This window comes from Podarcis melisellensis, assembly GCF_964234715.1.
Source record: "Podarcis melisellensis genome assembly, chromosome: 6".
Taxonomy (NCBI): Eukaryota; Metazoa; Chordata; class Lepidosauria; order Squamata; family Lacertidae; genus Podarcis; species Podarcis melisellensis.
This window is the reverse complement of record NC_138538.1, coordinates 4,864,062-4,880,583: the sequence shown is the minus strand read 5'-3', so window position 1 is coordinate 4,880,583 and position 16,522 is coordinate 4,864,062.

The following is a 16,522-nucleotide window of genomic DNA, read 5'->3' as shown; positions in this document are numbered from 1 at the left end:
AATTTAATTTCTGACTTATTTATAGCGTTTTTCTCCCTGTGTGTAGATCCACCCATTGTGAAAATTCTTCAGTCTTGCAGAGCACATTTCTCTTAATCTGCACATTTTTGTTTGCATTTTTGCTTAACAGTTTCTCCAAATGCAATGCATTTTTTCCTTTCCCCCCAATCACAAATTGTTGCACGTGTTATTCGGCTGGAAAACTGAATCCCAAAATCCAGGGAAATCTGGATTTTGAAAGGTCGCTGCTTATTTTGGTTGGCTTATTGTTTTGCGACGCATTGGTTCAGTGGGTTGGCAGCAGAATGCAAACCAACCCCAATTCCTCCCCCATACCTGGAACTATGCATCCATCTGTCTGTCATCTGAAGCTGTGCTGCACCTAGGGAAACCCAGTGCCTTGTCTGTGTGTAACACCTTGATTCCCGTTTCCTCTCTGCGTGCTGAATTTATCCTGAATTGCAAAGTGTTATCTCGAAAGTGCTTCCATTATCAACTTTGCAGATAATGCTCTTTTCTAACTCCCCCTTGACTTGGCCAGTTTTAACTTACTCCTGCCAGGTTTTTAGCAATAAAGGTTTTCAGCTAATTCCCAATTCTGCTGCAGTTACCTAGGAACATGGGAAACTGCCTGAGTCAGGCCACTGGCCAATTTGCAAGGATGGGCAGCAGATACAGGCAGGGAGTCTCATGCCAGCCCTTCCTGGAGATGCTGGGGATTAAATCAGGGACCCTCTGCGTGTGAAACAGATGCTCCACCGCTGAGCCACGGCCCTTTGCTGGCTGATGTTGATTGCACAGAATTATCAATGTCTCGCCACCACCTACACAGGGACGCTTTTTCTGCTAGTGGCAACAGGGAGGTATCTTGGAAAGCAAATTCACTGCTTCGTATAGGCAGTAGCAGCAGCAGCTTGGATCGGCGGATGACAGCTGTTGATTGGTCCATGACAAGTGAGAGCGGTGAAATTATTTCGTCCCCAAGTGGCTTTTCCGGGGCGCCTGCACAGCAGCGCAACCTTTCGCCCAGCTGTTCAATTGGGCACTTCCAACAAGAGCCAAGTTGGTCCCCAGTCAATCAGGGCTGATATATTTATTTCCTGGCAGTATTTCCATGCCTTTTAACAGCAGCTGCCCAGACCATGGTGAAAAGAGGCCTTTTCCTGAGAATAAGGAAGAGGTATTTGTAGGGGCAGAGGAGGCTTACGGGCTTGGAGACAGGTAATGAGTAAAAGCAGCTGCTATGCTCAGGCAACATCATTGAACTATGGAATTGTGCGGTTGGAAGGGATCACCAAAGGCCATCTAGACCAACCCCCCACAAGAAAAGCGAGGCCAGCCGGGCTGAGGGCAGTGGTCCAAAGGATGCTCAGAACTGCACAGAAGCAATGGAGCTGTCCCAATGGGTGAGGCATATCCACTCGCCAAACTTTTAAAGACAGGGCAAAATGTGCTTACTCACAAGATTCCCTTGCCTCTTGAGACTGCCAAGTCTGCAGATGCTCACTGTATTGCGGGCGGGCAAGGTGTGTGTGTCTGCACCCTTGGTGGGGATACAGGACAGGGCCTTCTCGGTGGCTGCTCCCAGACTTTGGAACTCCCTCCCTAGAGAAGCCAGAGTGGCTCCCTCCTTGCTATCCTTCTGCTATTCACAGAAGACTTTCTCGTTCCACCAGGCCTTTAGGAACTGAGTGTATTTTAAGGGAAAGGTGTGTTCTTTTTATTAGCTTAGATTTGGTTTTCTTGACAGTATATTGATTTAATTCTGCTTGAGTTTAATTGCTTTTTAAAGATTATCTGTTATATGTTTTTAGCTTTTGCATATTATCTGTGTTGTTTTAATTTGTGGAAGCTGCCTTGGGTCTGGGAGAAAGTTGGGATATGGATAATAATAATAATAATAATAATAATAATAATAATAGTAATAATAATATTGCATCTGTTTCCAGCAACAAGGACCTTGATAGGTCCTGGATGACCAGGCTGTGCCTTCTCCTTCTCTCTGGCTCCTGCACCCCTTCTCATCTCTTCTTTGGCGATCCCTCATAGCTGAGTAAGATTGTCTTCTATGAGCACAGTCTTAGCAGTGTGTCCGTAAGTAACTGTGGAGGTCACTTCTGGATCCACACGTCCATCCACAGTGGGGACATAGGTTTCCGGGTGGGAGTTGATCATGGTGAGGGTTTGCCAAACATGCCTCCCTCTTAGCACGTTTCTCCCATGTGTCCTGAGTTCGTGCTTTTTCAAAGTCCATGACACCTTTAGTAAAGGCTATTCTCCAATTGGAGCACTTGCAGGCCAGTGTTTCCCAGTTGTCGGTTTTTATACTACCTTTTTAAAGATTTGCCTTTAGACAGTCTTTAAACCTCTTTTGTTGACCACCAGCATTACGCTTTCCATTTTTAAGTTCAGAAAGGAGTAATTGCTTTGGTAGACGATCATCAGGCATCCGGACAACATGACCAGTCCAACGAAGTTGATGTTGAAGAATCATTGCTTCAACACTGGTGATCTTTGCTTCTTCCAGTACACTGGTCTTAGTTCGCTTGTCTTCCCAAATGATGTGTACAATTTTTCGGAGACAATGTTGATGGAATCTTTTGAGGAGTTGGAGATGGCGTTTATAAGCGCTCCATGTTTCGCAAGCATACAGTAAAGCTGGTAGTACAATAGCTTTGTAAACAAGCATTTTTGTTTCCCTGCGAATGTCCCAGTCCTCAAACACTCTATGCTTCAGTTGGGAGAAAGCTGCACTTGTAGCTAGGCTAGCTCCCTTCCTAGATTCTGTTGCTGTATTGTCTCCCCTGGGAGCAAATAGGAGAGATGGAAATCCTCTTTCCCCCACCCCCATGTCATCATTCTGTTCCCCCTCCTCATTCATCCAGCTGGCAGAAATTCAGTATCCTTCACTTTTCTGGTGTCACAGCGAAAACTGCATCGGTTGGATTTCTGCCTAACACAGCTGTTCTGCGTAGGTGGAATTCCGCTAGATTGCTCCATAATTCTGCTTCTGCCTTCTGGCATTCTAGTCCAAGAGGTCAACAGCACTGGGACAATTGACGAGGTCTTGTTCTTACCTTAATTAAGACACATTCTTACTGGATCCTGCCTGTGGCAATCTGCTCCCATCTCTTTCTATTTCTCATCTGATTAACAAGACTGAGGGACCCAAAGCAGAGATTCAGACGAAAGAATCCAGGCACTTTAATCAATCAATCAATCAATCAATCAATCAGTTGATTCAACCAACAGACCTCACAATAAAGCTTTACATTAGTTAACATACAGAGATAGGAGACAAATTATTAAGCATATTAGGAAATGGGGAATCACGAATACATTTATTAGGATTTTGTTACTTTTATCATGCCCCTTCATTGCTCTCAATTTGTGACAGCTTCTGTAATCATCTTAGGCAGGTGCCCTTGCTAAATTGTATTAGACACCTGCTGAAAACTTGCTTATTTCAGCATGCCTACCGAGACAATTAATTTAGGCATATTATATAAAATATATTCATTTAAAAAGTTATATTTGCTTAGAAAGGTTTACTTATTTTATCTGTGAAGGATAATTATTTAATGCATAGGCTTTTAAAAAAATAGTGTTGTGGATTTAAGATGAGTTTTAGCTACAGGTTTTATTCTATACAAGGCTTAGGGAGCTCTTTGGTGTAGCAGATGATACATTTTCCTTAAAAAATTAAAAATAATAACCTTCCAGAATTTCTTTGTGTAACTCTATGTCCACCACATACGGCAAAGTGTTCCGTTCTGCTTTTTGCACCTCCAACATATTTTTGAATGCAATTTATTTATTGTTCCAATAATTACAGGAGTCAGATGCCATCGTACCATAACTGTGAAACAATTTTGTCTTGTATTTGTGTTCAGAGAAAATGTATGATATTTTCTCCATAATTTCTCACACATGCCCATGCTTATTTCCTATGTTCTGAGACCAATTTATCATAGAATCCTTTGCTCATTCCCATTTGCGATGAACTTTAGCAACACATCTTAGGTAATTTCTTTACGATTACATTTTCAAAGTCTGGTGATTTTCTCAGCACCCTATTCTTCCTTATAAAAGTTAATACTATATTTCAGACTTGTAAATATTCACAACAACGTATCTTATCATTCTGTATTGCTTCTTCGACTACTGGAAATTGAGTAATCTTTAATCAGTTCTCTGAATCCTTTATTCCCCAAATATGAAAACCATAATCCTGCGGAACTTCATCGAAGAGATTGCCAGGCTTATTAATAGCTTATAATGATCTCAGATTTGTAACTAGGACACAAGGTTGTTAATGGATTGATCAACTGCCGGGGGGGCAAAGATTGTCCCCATCTTCAAAAACAGGGAAAATAAGACCAGGTAGCTACCAACCAGTCAGCCTGACATTGATACCAGGAAAGGACTCAGAACCGATAATTAAACAGTCAGTCTGGGAGCATTAAAGAAAGGTTGCATTGATTCCAAAGACCCAGCATGGTTTTCTCAAAAACGAGTTATGCCAGATGCATCTCATTTCTTTTTTTGATAGAGTTACAAGCTTCCTGGATCAGGGAAATGATGTGAATGTGGTGCGTCTTGATTTCAGGAAGGCTTTTGACAAAGTTCCTTGTGACATTCTTGTGGAAAAGCCGGTAAAATGTGGTCTAAGTGAAGAGGCTATTGGGTGGACTTCAAGCTGGTGGATTGACCAAACCCAAAGAGTGCTCACCAATGGTTCCTCGTTGTCAGGGACTGGGCAGAGGAGGAATGGTGGAGACTGCCTCCCCATTCTGACCCTTCCAGAGAGGAAGAAGAGGAAGACAGTACAGTGGTACCTCAGGTTACACACGCTTCAGGTTACAGACTCCGCTAACCCAGAAATAGTACCTCGGGTTAAGAACTTTGCTTCAGGGTGAATGCAGAAATCGCGCGGCAGCGGCACGGTGGCAGCAGGAGGCCCCATTAGCTAAAGTGGTACCTCAGGTTAAGAACAGTTTCAGGTTAAGAACGGACCTCCAGAACGAATTAAGTTCTTAACCCGAGGTATCACTGTTTCAGTAAGACTGATTTATACCTTTAAAAAGTTAGAATAACAACTATAAACAGATTAAAACTCACACCAACTTCCTAAGCATCTGGGGAGGCGAATGGTTTCAGCAGGCACTGAAAGGACAGTGAGGGTGCCTGCCTGGTATCAGTAGCCAAGGAGTTCCAGCATGTAGGTGCTGGCAGGGGCAGACCTTGGTAATGTGGTGCCCTGTACAAGGCCAAAATTTGATACACATCCCAGCCCTTGGTCTTTGGGAAGGAGGTGCAAGGGCTCTGGCAGGGTCCTAGAGCCCTCCCGTTTCCTTCCTGAAGCTGGGCTTACCAGGGTTTGGGGAGGAGGGGGACAGCAGCCCCGCCCAGCTCAGCACCCTGCTGTGTCACCCTAATATCTGCCTCTGGTGCTGGCACACTAAAAGTTCAAATGCAGAACGGGCATTATGCAGAAGCTGTAACAGTGCCAGTTCCAACAACTGAAGCAGTGAAGTGGGTGCATATGGGTAAGACGATCTTGTAGGTGAACTAGTCCCTTGCTGCATTGCAAGGGGGTTGGACTATGTTATGTACTGAGTTGAATAGGATCCAAAAGGCAGCAGTCTGATTGGTCCTAGAACAATAGGGTCCAGAATTCAGCAATCTGATTGGTCCACAGGAGCCACCCAATTTAGCTCCAGGTGGAAGTGAATCCGCAACCTGATTGGCCTACAGGAGAATCCCGGAATTAGCCAATCACGTGGGGCCCATTGTGTAAATAATGTACTGTATATATATATTTTTTATAATAATATTTATTAAAATTTTGTTTAAGCAATAAAAGACATACAGAATAACATAGAATTTTCCAATATCCACATTTCATTCTCATCATTGGACTTCCTCACAACTCTTGTTCCTGCATTCCAAACTCTTAAATTTTGCCAGCAATTTATTAACTTGTTTCAATTCCTGTAATGTAATTTTCCAATATTAAGTCTCAAATTTTAGAAAATTTAGATCACCCTTTTGAAGACTTAGTTTTGACATACTATTTATCCAAAATTTGTCTTTCCTTCTAATTGCATTTAAATTCATATTCCTTAAAACTAATTTGTTGGAACCATGTTATTGCTAATCTTACATCTTTCTTAACATTCATACAATTTGCAATGTTTTTGTAAATAGTCCTTAAATTTCTTCCAGTCCTCCTCCACCAGTTCTTCTCCCAGGTCTCGGATTCTGCCAGTCATTTCCGCCAATTCCAAATAGTCCATCAGTTGCATCTGCCATTCTTCCAGTGTGGGCAAATCTTGAGTTTTCCAGCATTTAGCAATGAGTATCCTTGCTGCTGTTGTGGCATACATAAAAAAGGTTCGGTCCTTCTTTTGCACCCTCTGGCTGACAATGCCTAAAAGAAAGGCCTCTGGTTTCTTAGGGAAGGTATACTTAAATACCTTTTTCAGCTCATTATATATCATTTCCCAGAAAGCCTTCACTCTAGGGCAAGTCCACCAGAGGTGAAAGAATGTTCCTTCAGCTTCTTTGCACTTCCAACATTTATTATCAGACAAATGGTATATCTTTGCAAGCTTGACTGGGGTCATGTACCACCTGTATATCATTTTCATAATATTTTCTTTCAAGGCGTTACATGCCGTAAATCTCAAACCGGTGGTCCATAACTTTTCCCAGTCAGCAAACATGATATTGTACCCTATGTCCTGTGCCCATTTTATCATAGCTGTAAATAATGTATATAAAGCAGACATTCTGGAGGAATTTCCATTCCTCCTCACCACTATGAGCTGAATAAAGAGCATAAAATCCACTCTTGACTCCGAGTATATTTCAGACTAGATGATCCTTGGGTTTCGCTTCCAACTCTAGGATTCTAGGGTCCCAAGTTGTTAAGGGCTTTATAGCCTAATAGTAACCCTGCCCAGAGGCCCACATGAAATTCTAGAGGGTGGGGAGGTACTGGGGTGAAGAGAGGAAGACGAGTCCCTTTCCTTTTCACCCTCACTTCTCTCCTGCCATCACAACGGAGGCAAATGAAACCCAGCAATTTCTCCCCACCCCACTCTGAAGAGTGTATCATTTCACTTCCAACTTCCGCCTGACCATCAAATGACATGGCCGACGCTTGAGTGAACCCGGGATTGGCACGGGGTGTTTTGTCACCGTGTCAGATCGTGCGCACGGGATGATATTAGCAGGGGACGGCAACTCTATTACTGGCAGAGATAACAGTCACAGACGTTGGGTGCTCAGCCTCCGTATCTAATACGGTGTTGTTAAGAATGCAATTATGCAGTAACTGGGGCGTCTCTGGGAGAAGCAGCACAAGTGACAGCTGGGCTTGTTTGCAACGCGGAGAGCGTCGGCGTGCCGTCAGATTCCCCTATGATCAAATTGGAGAGTTAGATCCGACGTGTTTCTCTCTCTCTCTCTCTCTCTCTCTCTCTCTCTCTCTCTCTCTCTCTCGTCACATGAAACCCATCAAGAGGGGTGAGGGGTAGCAGCTCTGAACTGCACCACTTCACTCCTCCGCATGGCTAGCCTTTGACACATGCCAAGCAACTCCAGGCAGAGTGGTTTGCAGAAGACAATTCCATGGATGTTGACCCCCTCAGGTAGGTGGGTGAACTAATGAGGGGGCAGGGGGTCAAGCAATGGCTTTCAAAAGCTGTTGGACATGTTCATAGGGGCATCAGGCAGTCGGGGCAGGTAAAGCCTTCGTTTCCTTCCTTGTAGAAATTCTCTTTCGAAAGATCTACAAGGCACCATTTCCCCTCGTGCTTCAAACGCATGAGGGTCACCCGTTGATTAATATTGAGTGATTACACACCCACTCACACATACACTTGCTACGGATAAGTCTCCTAAGGCAGATGCTATTTTAGGCTGCATCAACAGAAGTCTAGTGTCCAGAACAACGGAAGTACAGTGGTACCTCTGGTTGCGAATGGAATCCGTTCCGAAGGCCCATTTGCAACATGAAAAGAATGCAACCCGAAGCGCCGTATCTGTGCAGGTGCGCGACGCAATTTGGCACTTGTGCACATGCGCGAAGCGCGATTTATCGCTACTGCGCATGAGTGAGCGATGAAACCTGGAAGTAACCTTTCCGGTACTTCCGGGTCACCACGGGACATAACCTGAAAGAACGTAACATGAAGCAAACGTAACATGAGATATGACTGTAATCGTAATAGTACCACTCAATTCTGCCTTGGTCAGACCACACCTGGAACACTGTGTCCAGTTCTTAGCACCACAATTTAAGAAGGATGCTGATAAGCCAGAACATGTGCATTGGAAGGCAATGAAGATGATCAAGGATCTGGAAACCAAGCTTTATGGGGAACAATTGAAGGAGCTGGGTATGTTTAGCCTGGGGAAGAGGAGACTAAGAGGAAATATGAGAGCCATCTTTAAATATCTCAAGGGCTGTCACATGGAAGAGGGAACAAGCTTTTTTTCTCCTGCTCTGGAGGGTAGGACTCGAAGCAATGGCTTCAAGTTGCAAGAAAGGAGATTCTGAGTAAACATCAGGGAGAATTTTCTGAAAAGGAGCTGTTTGACAGTGAAATGGTCTCCCTCAGGAGGTGGTGAACTCTCCTTCCTTGGAGATTTTAAAGCAGAAGTTGGATGGCCATCTGTCTTGGGTGCTTTAGCTGAGATTCCTGCATTGCAGGGAGCTGGACTTAGGTACCTTCCAACTCTATGATTCTATGATTCTGTGTTCTCAGGCTTTGCTCAGCATCACGTCACAGCTGACATACGCGAATGGGACAAAATTAATTTGCTTTGCTCAGACCACGACATGTGACATCAATGACTTCATACAGTAACATTTGGGTGCCCATTTCCCGAACCTTTTTTATGGTGAGGTTACCAGAAAGGTACAGAATATGCAAAGTGCAAACCCACCATAAATTTGTAAATGATATTACAATATTGGCAGTGCTCTTTTCAGTTACTTTCCTAATGATCCCAAGGGTTGAATTCACCCTTTTTTTCTTTTTCTTTTTTATGGCTGCCACACAATGGATTGCCATCTTCATTGAGTTATCTGCCACCATCCATTAGGATAGCCAAGACTGATTCAGTCCCAGAAGCAGAGCTGAACCCAGACTGAAACAGATGGAGGCAATTTGTATCATCTATGAACTCCTTGACCACTCCACCCTATCAATCGCCTTATCACAAATACAACTATTAAAAATATTCAGTTATATCTTACACGGGTTTCATAGCTGTAAACTTTTTCCTTTCCTTGCGAGGAATCCTATTGGGAATAAGGGAATTTCCCTTAAAAAAAAGGAAAACGTTGACAGCTATGGTGGTTGTGTAGCCATGTATTTTTAGAATACTTTTTATAGTTATGAAACACACATCTTGCAATCAGATGACTGGTGTTCTCGCATTCCCATAAAAAAAACTGTAAATAATTTTGTAAGCACTATAAATATTCCAACAAATCCCACATTAATAGGGGTGTTAGGTAATTTTTTTGCTTTGATACGTGAAGTAATGGTTAAAAACAGGTAAACATCCATGCAGCTGATGACTGCCAAAAACCTAAGGTCCAAATTTCATCTGATGATAAATTGATGGGTCATCAACACAAGTGAATTTGGACTTGTGGGTCACCATACCAAAAAGATTGGGAACCAATGCCATAGACCATGGTGTCCTCCTGGACCAACTCTGTGGGATGGGTATTGGAAGCAGTGTTTTACAGGGGCTCCACTCCTTCCTAGAGGTTTAAGTGTCATTAAGACAGGATGACTGGAAAACAGTTCCAGGGGTGCAGATCTGGCTTAGACTTTCTTCCCTTTGGAAACACATTATGGGTGGCCTATTGTATACCCTCCAATGCTTCTCCAGTGAAAATAGAGTTGTCCTATTCAATAATAATAATAATAATAATAATAATAATAATATTTATACCCCGCCCATCTGACTCTGGGTGTCTCAGCCACTCAGAGCAGCTTCCAACATATAACAACAACAACAACAACAACATTAAACTTCCTTTTACAGTGCTGCCTTCAGATGTCTTCTAAAGGTTGTATAGTTACTAATCTCTTTGCCTCAGGGGTTGTACAACTCCATACCTTCCTACATTTCTCCAATGAAAATAGGGACGTCCTAAGGAAAAGTGGGACATTCCAGGATTAGTAAATCAGAAACCGGGACGGCTTCTGTAAATCTAGAACTGTCCCTGAAAAATAGGGACATTTGGAGGGTCTGCTACTGGTGTTTGGTAATATTTGTGTTTACTTGTATGTTGTACATATACATATGAACATATGTACTGGAGGCAGATGTACATACATATGTACTGGAGGCAGTGAGAGATTTTACTTTCTTGGGCTCCATGATCACTGCAGATGGTGACAGCAGTCAGGAAATTAAAACACGCCTGCTTCTTGGGAGGAAAGCAATGACAAACCTAGACAGCATCTTCAAAAGCAGAGACATCACCTTGCCAACAAAGGTCCGTATAGTTAAAGCTATGGTTTTCCCTGTAGTGATGTATGGAAATGAGAGCTGGACCATAAAGAAGGCTGATGGCCGAAGAGGAGGAGACTCTTGAGAGTCCCATGGGCTGCAAGAAGATCAAACCTCTCCATTCTGAAGGAAATCAGCCCTGAGTGCTCACTGGAAGGACAGATCTGGAAGCTGAGACTCTAAGACTTTGGCCACCTCGTGAGAAGAGAAGACTCCCTGGAAAAGACCCTGATGCTGGGAAAGATGGAGGGCACAAGGAGAAGGGGGCGACAGAGGACGAGATGGTTGGACAGTGTTCTCGAAGCAACCAGCATGAGTTTGTCGAAACTGCGGGAGGCAGTGGAAGACAGGAGTGCCTGGCGTGCTCTGGTCCATGGGGTCACGAAGAGTCAGACACGACTAAACGACTAAACAACATATGTTGTACCTATTGAACCTATGCAGAAGTGCAGCTTAAACACTCTAACAATCAGCCAAAATCTCCTGGCCCTACTTCAGATCTTGAGGGTCCCTGAAATGTTTACAGAGCCCAGGTTCAGTTATTGGTGCCTCTCTCAGTCAGCCTCTCAAGCTGCCATCTCTTTTAATGCAGAGAAACCTGGATTGCATCCTTATCTGGGCAGTGAGGGGGGGAGAGGGGAGAGGTCTTTGTTTTGGCCCCCTTTCAGGTATTTCCTAGCCATTCATGGAAATGGCCTAACAGTTCGTTCCCATGGAAACACCAGACTATTAACGCTCTTTTGTCAAGTCCAGGTATTGCCTCTGAGCAGCCCACACTAACCGCACCTCAATTATCTGAGTGTTGATGCTCCAGGAAGAGTGTGGGGAACTATTAGCCAGCCAGACTCTGCAGCTCCCATCTGCTCCAGGATGCATGGCCGAGGGAAAAAGAAGAAGTGGAAATTGATCCCTAATTATACTAGAAGACCCTCAGGGTCCCTGCCAACTCTTCTATGACTGGAAGCAGCTCTTCTGGATTTCAGGCAAGCAGCTCTCCAAGTCCTCCTTGTGGGATGTAATCCATTGGTGCAGTCAGATGCAGCATTCCTTATTTCCCTAGAGTGGGCACAGGCAGGGGGACATCCAATCAGTGTAACTTCCTCTTAGACTGGTCTGGAGCTTCCTCTCCCTGCATGTGACCTGGGAGATGAGCGTGGCTCTGGCAGGCTCCACAAAAGAGCCACGTCACGAAACCATGTTCTCAGTTCGTCTGTTTTCTCCATACTGCCTTGTTGCTGTTCTTTTGGTGCCATGCTGCTCTCCTGCAGCCATTTTGTTGCCTTAATGTAATTTTGCTGTCTGCTGGCTCTCGGCCAGCAGCACATGAGTTCAGTCTCCATATCAGATGAAGTCACGGTTTATTGTGCAACTACAGTGGTACCTCGGGTTACAGTCGCATCAGGTTACAGACTCCGCTAACCCAGAAATACAGTAGTACCTCGGGGTACAGACGCTTCAGGTTACAGACTCCACTAACCCAGAAATACAGTGGTACCTCGGGTTACAGACGCTTAAGGTTACAGGCTCCGCTAACCCAGAAATACAGTGGTACCTCGGGTTACAGACGCTTCAGGTTACAGACTCCGCTAACCCAGAAATACAGTGGTACCTCGGGTTACAGACGTTTCAGGTTACAGACTCCGCTAACCCAGAAATACAGTGGTACCTCGGGTTACAGACGCTTCAGGTTACAGACTCCGCTAACCCAGAAATATTACCTCAGGTTAAGAACTTTGCTTCAGGATGAGAACAGAAATTGTGCAGCAATGGCGCGGTGGCAGCAGGAGGCCCCATTAGCTAAAGTGGTACCTCAGGTTAAGAACAGTTTCAGGTTAAGAATGGACCTCCAGAACGAATTAAGTTCTTAACCCGAGGTACCACTGTATTAAGAAAAGCCTGCCTTTCAGGAATCATATTGTGAACTGAAATGTGAGTAAACTTTTTGTTACTTTGCTCAGAAAGGCTCTTGTGTCCAGGAAATAATCTTAATTAAGAGATTCAAATGAATCTGCAAACTAGCTTCCAGCTATATTGAGGGTCATTTGCTCTGCTACGTCACTCACTAGCGTGAGTGAAGGAAGGATAACACTTATTCAATATATCCTTCCCTACTATCCTTAACATTCCCATGCTACCTGGAGAATTTGGGGATTGAACATGAGATTTTCTGCATTTACAGCAGATGCTCCACCACTGAGCTATGGTTTGTGCCCAGATTCCATTGTTTCCTTAGCACTCAGGAAACACTGGAGCAAATGGGAGCTGTCTTCCTGTTTCCAGAGTACAAGATGCTTCCTGGTGGGCAGGAAGGCACCAGCTGGGAATTGTCCTTTTCTGGCTTTCCCCTGATTTCATATTAAGAACAGTGCGCAGTTTCAGGTTCTGCAACCAGACCATTCACCTGTCAGGAGGAACTGATACACAAGGTGCAAAATTCCAGGTAGTGGGTCTAATTAAATCAGTACTTTTTTTTTTAAAGGGTGGAAGGGTCACACTCAGGGCTGTCACCAAAGGCCTTGACTTCATAGGTGATTGGTAAAAATAAAGGAAGGCGATGGGGCTTAAGGAAGGTGAACTGAAGCCATTGTCCTCCAATGTCTCTTTTTAAAATAATGGTATGGAACAGGCAGCCAAAGAGAAAAGGTAAGAGTCATACTGTTCAGCAGGTATTTTTGGACTTGAAAAGCCCATCACCCACGGAGGATGATATATCCATCTAAGAAATAATACTGCTCTTTACGCGCTTGATCTTTATTTATTTTTTAATCACTACAAGCGTGGCTAATGAAACCGGGATTCCAATCAGCTCCTGGAAGAAAGAGGGTCAGTAGGTGAAGAGGGAACAAGATCTGCTTTAATTAGAAAGCGTACCTGCTTGCTATAGGGTGTGGAATGGCTTAATAATATGTGGGACAGGTCAGCCCACCTCCTCACGCAGGCCAGCACAAATTGCGACCCGCGAAGCTGAGGGCAGACACGGTGGATATTGCATCCCTCGCCCCCCAAGTTCTGTCATGGTAACGGGGCAAAGTTAGGGGGTGGATGGACCAGTCTGTTTCCGTTCTCCATCAGCTTTGCATATGCTAAACCATAAGAACTTTCCTTAGGCAGATTTGATTTGTTTTTTTAAAAAAGAAGACCAGGTGAACTAACTAACTAACTAACTAACTAACTAACTAACTAACTAACTAAATAAAGGTAAAGGTCCAGACCATTAGGTCCAGTCGTGGCCGACTCTGGGGTTGCGGCGCTCATCTCGCTTTACTGGTACAGCTTCCGGGTCATGTGGCCAGCATGACTAAGCCGCTTCTGACGAACCAGAGCAGTGCACAGAAACGCCATTTACCTTCCCACCGGAGCGGTACCTATTGATCTACTTGCACTTTGACGTGCTTTCGAACTGCTAGGTTGGCAGGAGCAGGGACCGAGCAACGGGAGCTCACTCCGTCGTGGGGATTCAAACCGCCAACCTTCTGATTGGCAAGCCCTAGGCTCAGTGGTTTAACCCACAGCGCCACCCACTTCCCTTAAATAAATAAATGCATTTTGGTTAAAGACACAGAGTGCACATTCCTGCCCTAAAATAAACATCTTTGTATGGATTTTCTGTGCGTTTACCAAACAGCATTGCATAACCTGGAGATCATAGAATCGTAGAGCTGTAGAGTTGCAAGGGACCCTCAGGGTCATCTAGTCCAACCCCCTGCAACGCAGGAATCAAGATGAACAACCCAATCCAACTGATAGCCGCATGTTGAGCTGCATACAAATTATGGGCCAGGGAATTTGTAATCTTGGTTGCCCTCCTCTGAACACATCACAGCTTGTCAAAATCCTCCCTCAACTGTGGTGCCCGGGAGGATCTTCACAAGCTGGAAGATGTGCAAAGGAGGACAACTAAGATGATCAAGGGTCTGGAAGCCAAGCCTTATGAGGAACAGTTGAATGAGCTGGGTATGTTTAGCCTGAGGAAGAGGAGACTGAGAGGTGAGAGGATAGTCTGAGTAAATATATGAATTATTTGAAAAGCAATTGTAATGAACCGATTACGTTAGTAGGGTTGCAAGAAGTTCTGTAAGGAGGACTATTTGAAATATTTCAAGAAAGACTATGAAGAGAATGATTAGTTAAGGATAATTAAGAGTAATAGAGAAATTAAGAAATACAGAATAAGTAATAAAGAACGGAAAATCATCAGAGGTTGTTGACGGAAGTCTAAAATTTTGTATAAGATAAGAAGTTATGTTAAATGATTGTTGGAAATGATATGTTAAAAAAAAACTATTAATATATATGACAGCAGTCACAAAATTAAAAGACGCCTGCTTCTTGGGAGAAAAGCGATGGCAAACCTAGACAGCATCTTAAAAAGTAGAGACATCACCTTGCCAACAAAGGTCTGTATAGTTAAAGCTATGGTTTTCCCAGTAGTGATGTATGGAAGTGAGAGCTGGACCATAAAGAAGGCTGATCGCCGAAGAATTGATGCTTTTGAATTCTGGTGCTGGAGGAGACTCTTGAGAGTCCCATGGACTGCAAGAAGATCAAACCTCTCCATTCTGAAGGAAATCAGCCCTGAGTGCTCACTGGAAGGACAGATCCTGAAGCTGAGGCTCCAAGACTTTGGCCACCTCATGAGAAGAGAAGACTCCCTGGAAAAGACCCTGATGTTGGGAAAGATGGAGGGCACAAGGAGAAGGGGACGGCAGAGGACAAGATGGTGGGACAGTGTTCTCGAAGCTACCAGCATGAGTTTGACCAAACTGCGGGAGGCAGTGGAAGACAGGAGTGCCTGGCGTGCTCTTAAATTTCTGAAGGAATGTTGCATGAAAGATGAAGCAGGCTTGTTTTCTACTGCTCTGGAGGGCAGGACCAGAACCAACGGATTCAAATGACAAGAAAAGATATTCTGATTAAACATTAGGAAGAACTTTCTGAAGATAAGAGCTGTTCGATAGAGGATTGGACTCCCTAGGAAGATAGTCGACTCTCCGTCACTGGAGGTTTTCAAGCAGAGGTTGAATGGCCATCTGTCAGGGATGCTTTGGTTTGGATTCTCGCATTGCAGCGGGTTGGACTAGATGACCCTTGGAGTTTCCTCCCATTTCTGCAATTCGATAAATTAGCCCAGCACACTTTAACCTGAGGATGGAGCAAATTTCCCCTCCGTCCCTAACCAGAGCCGAAACACTTCATTCGGAAAGAAAGCGCACCTGTCAGCTTCTTCGCCACAGACTCCTCTTGTTACGCAGTGGGAGGTTGACTGGGTTGACTGGCAGATTAGACAGATTAAAACTCATTTCAACACGAATCCTCCGGCGGAGGACTCTTGAATCAGGTCTTGCAAAGAATCCTGCCTTCATGCCGCTGGGTACACACGTAACATCACCGACGATTCGCTTTTGTTCTTGCCTGGGAGCTCTGACATTTCAACGCTTCCCTCGTCACTGCGAGAGACTCACTTCTTGGGCTGCAATCCCAGCAGTGACTAATAAATGGGGTTAACTACTCACGTTCTGCAAGAGTGACTCACTTTAAGCCAGCGATGATTTCTTTTCCTAATCCTCCAGGCTACTCAGAGTTCCCATGTAGCTAACTGGGCAGATATCATCTCTGCGCATGGCTAGCGTCCGCAGCTTAAAGAGCCCACAGAATTGTTGCACCGTTGAGATTCCTGGAGGTGATGCCCAGGGCCTTTGGGTCTTCATCTTGCAAGTGTATTATTTTGGCCGGCGGCTCCACCACATTCCTACAGACTCTTTTCAAAAGAAGCCCGTGCATGTGCAGTCATACCTCGGGTTACAGACGGTTCAGGTTGCGTTTCTTCGGGTTACAGATGTGCCGAAACCCGGAAGTACCAGAATGGGTTACTTCCCAGTTTCGGCGGTCGCACATGCACAGAAGCGCCGAATCGCAACCCGTGCATGCACAGAGGCAGCGCTGCGGGTTGCGAACGCTGCGGGTTGCGAACGTGCCT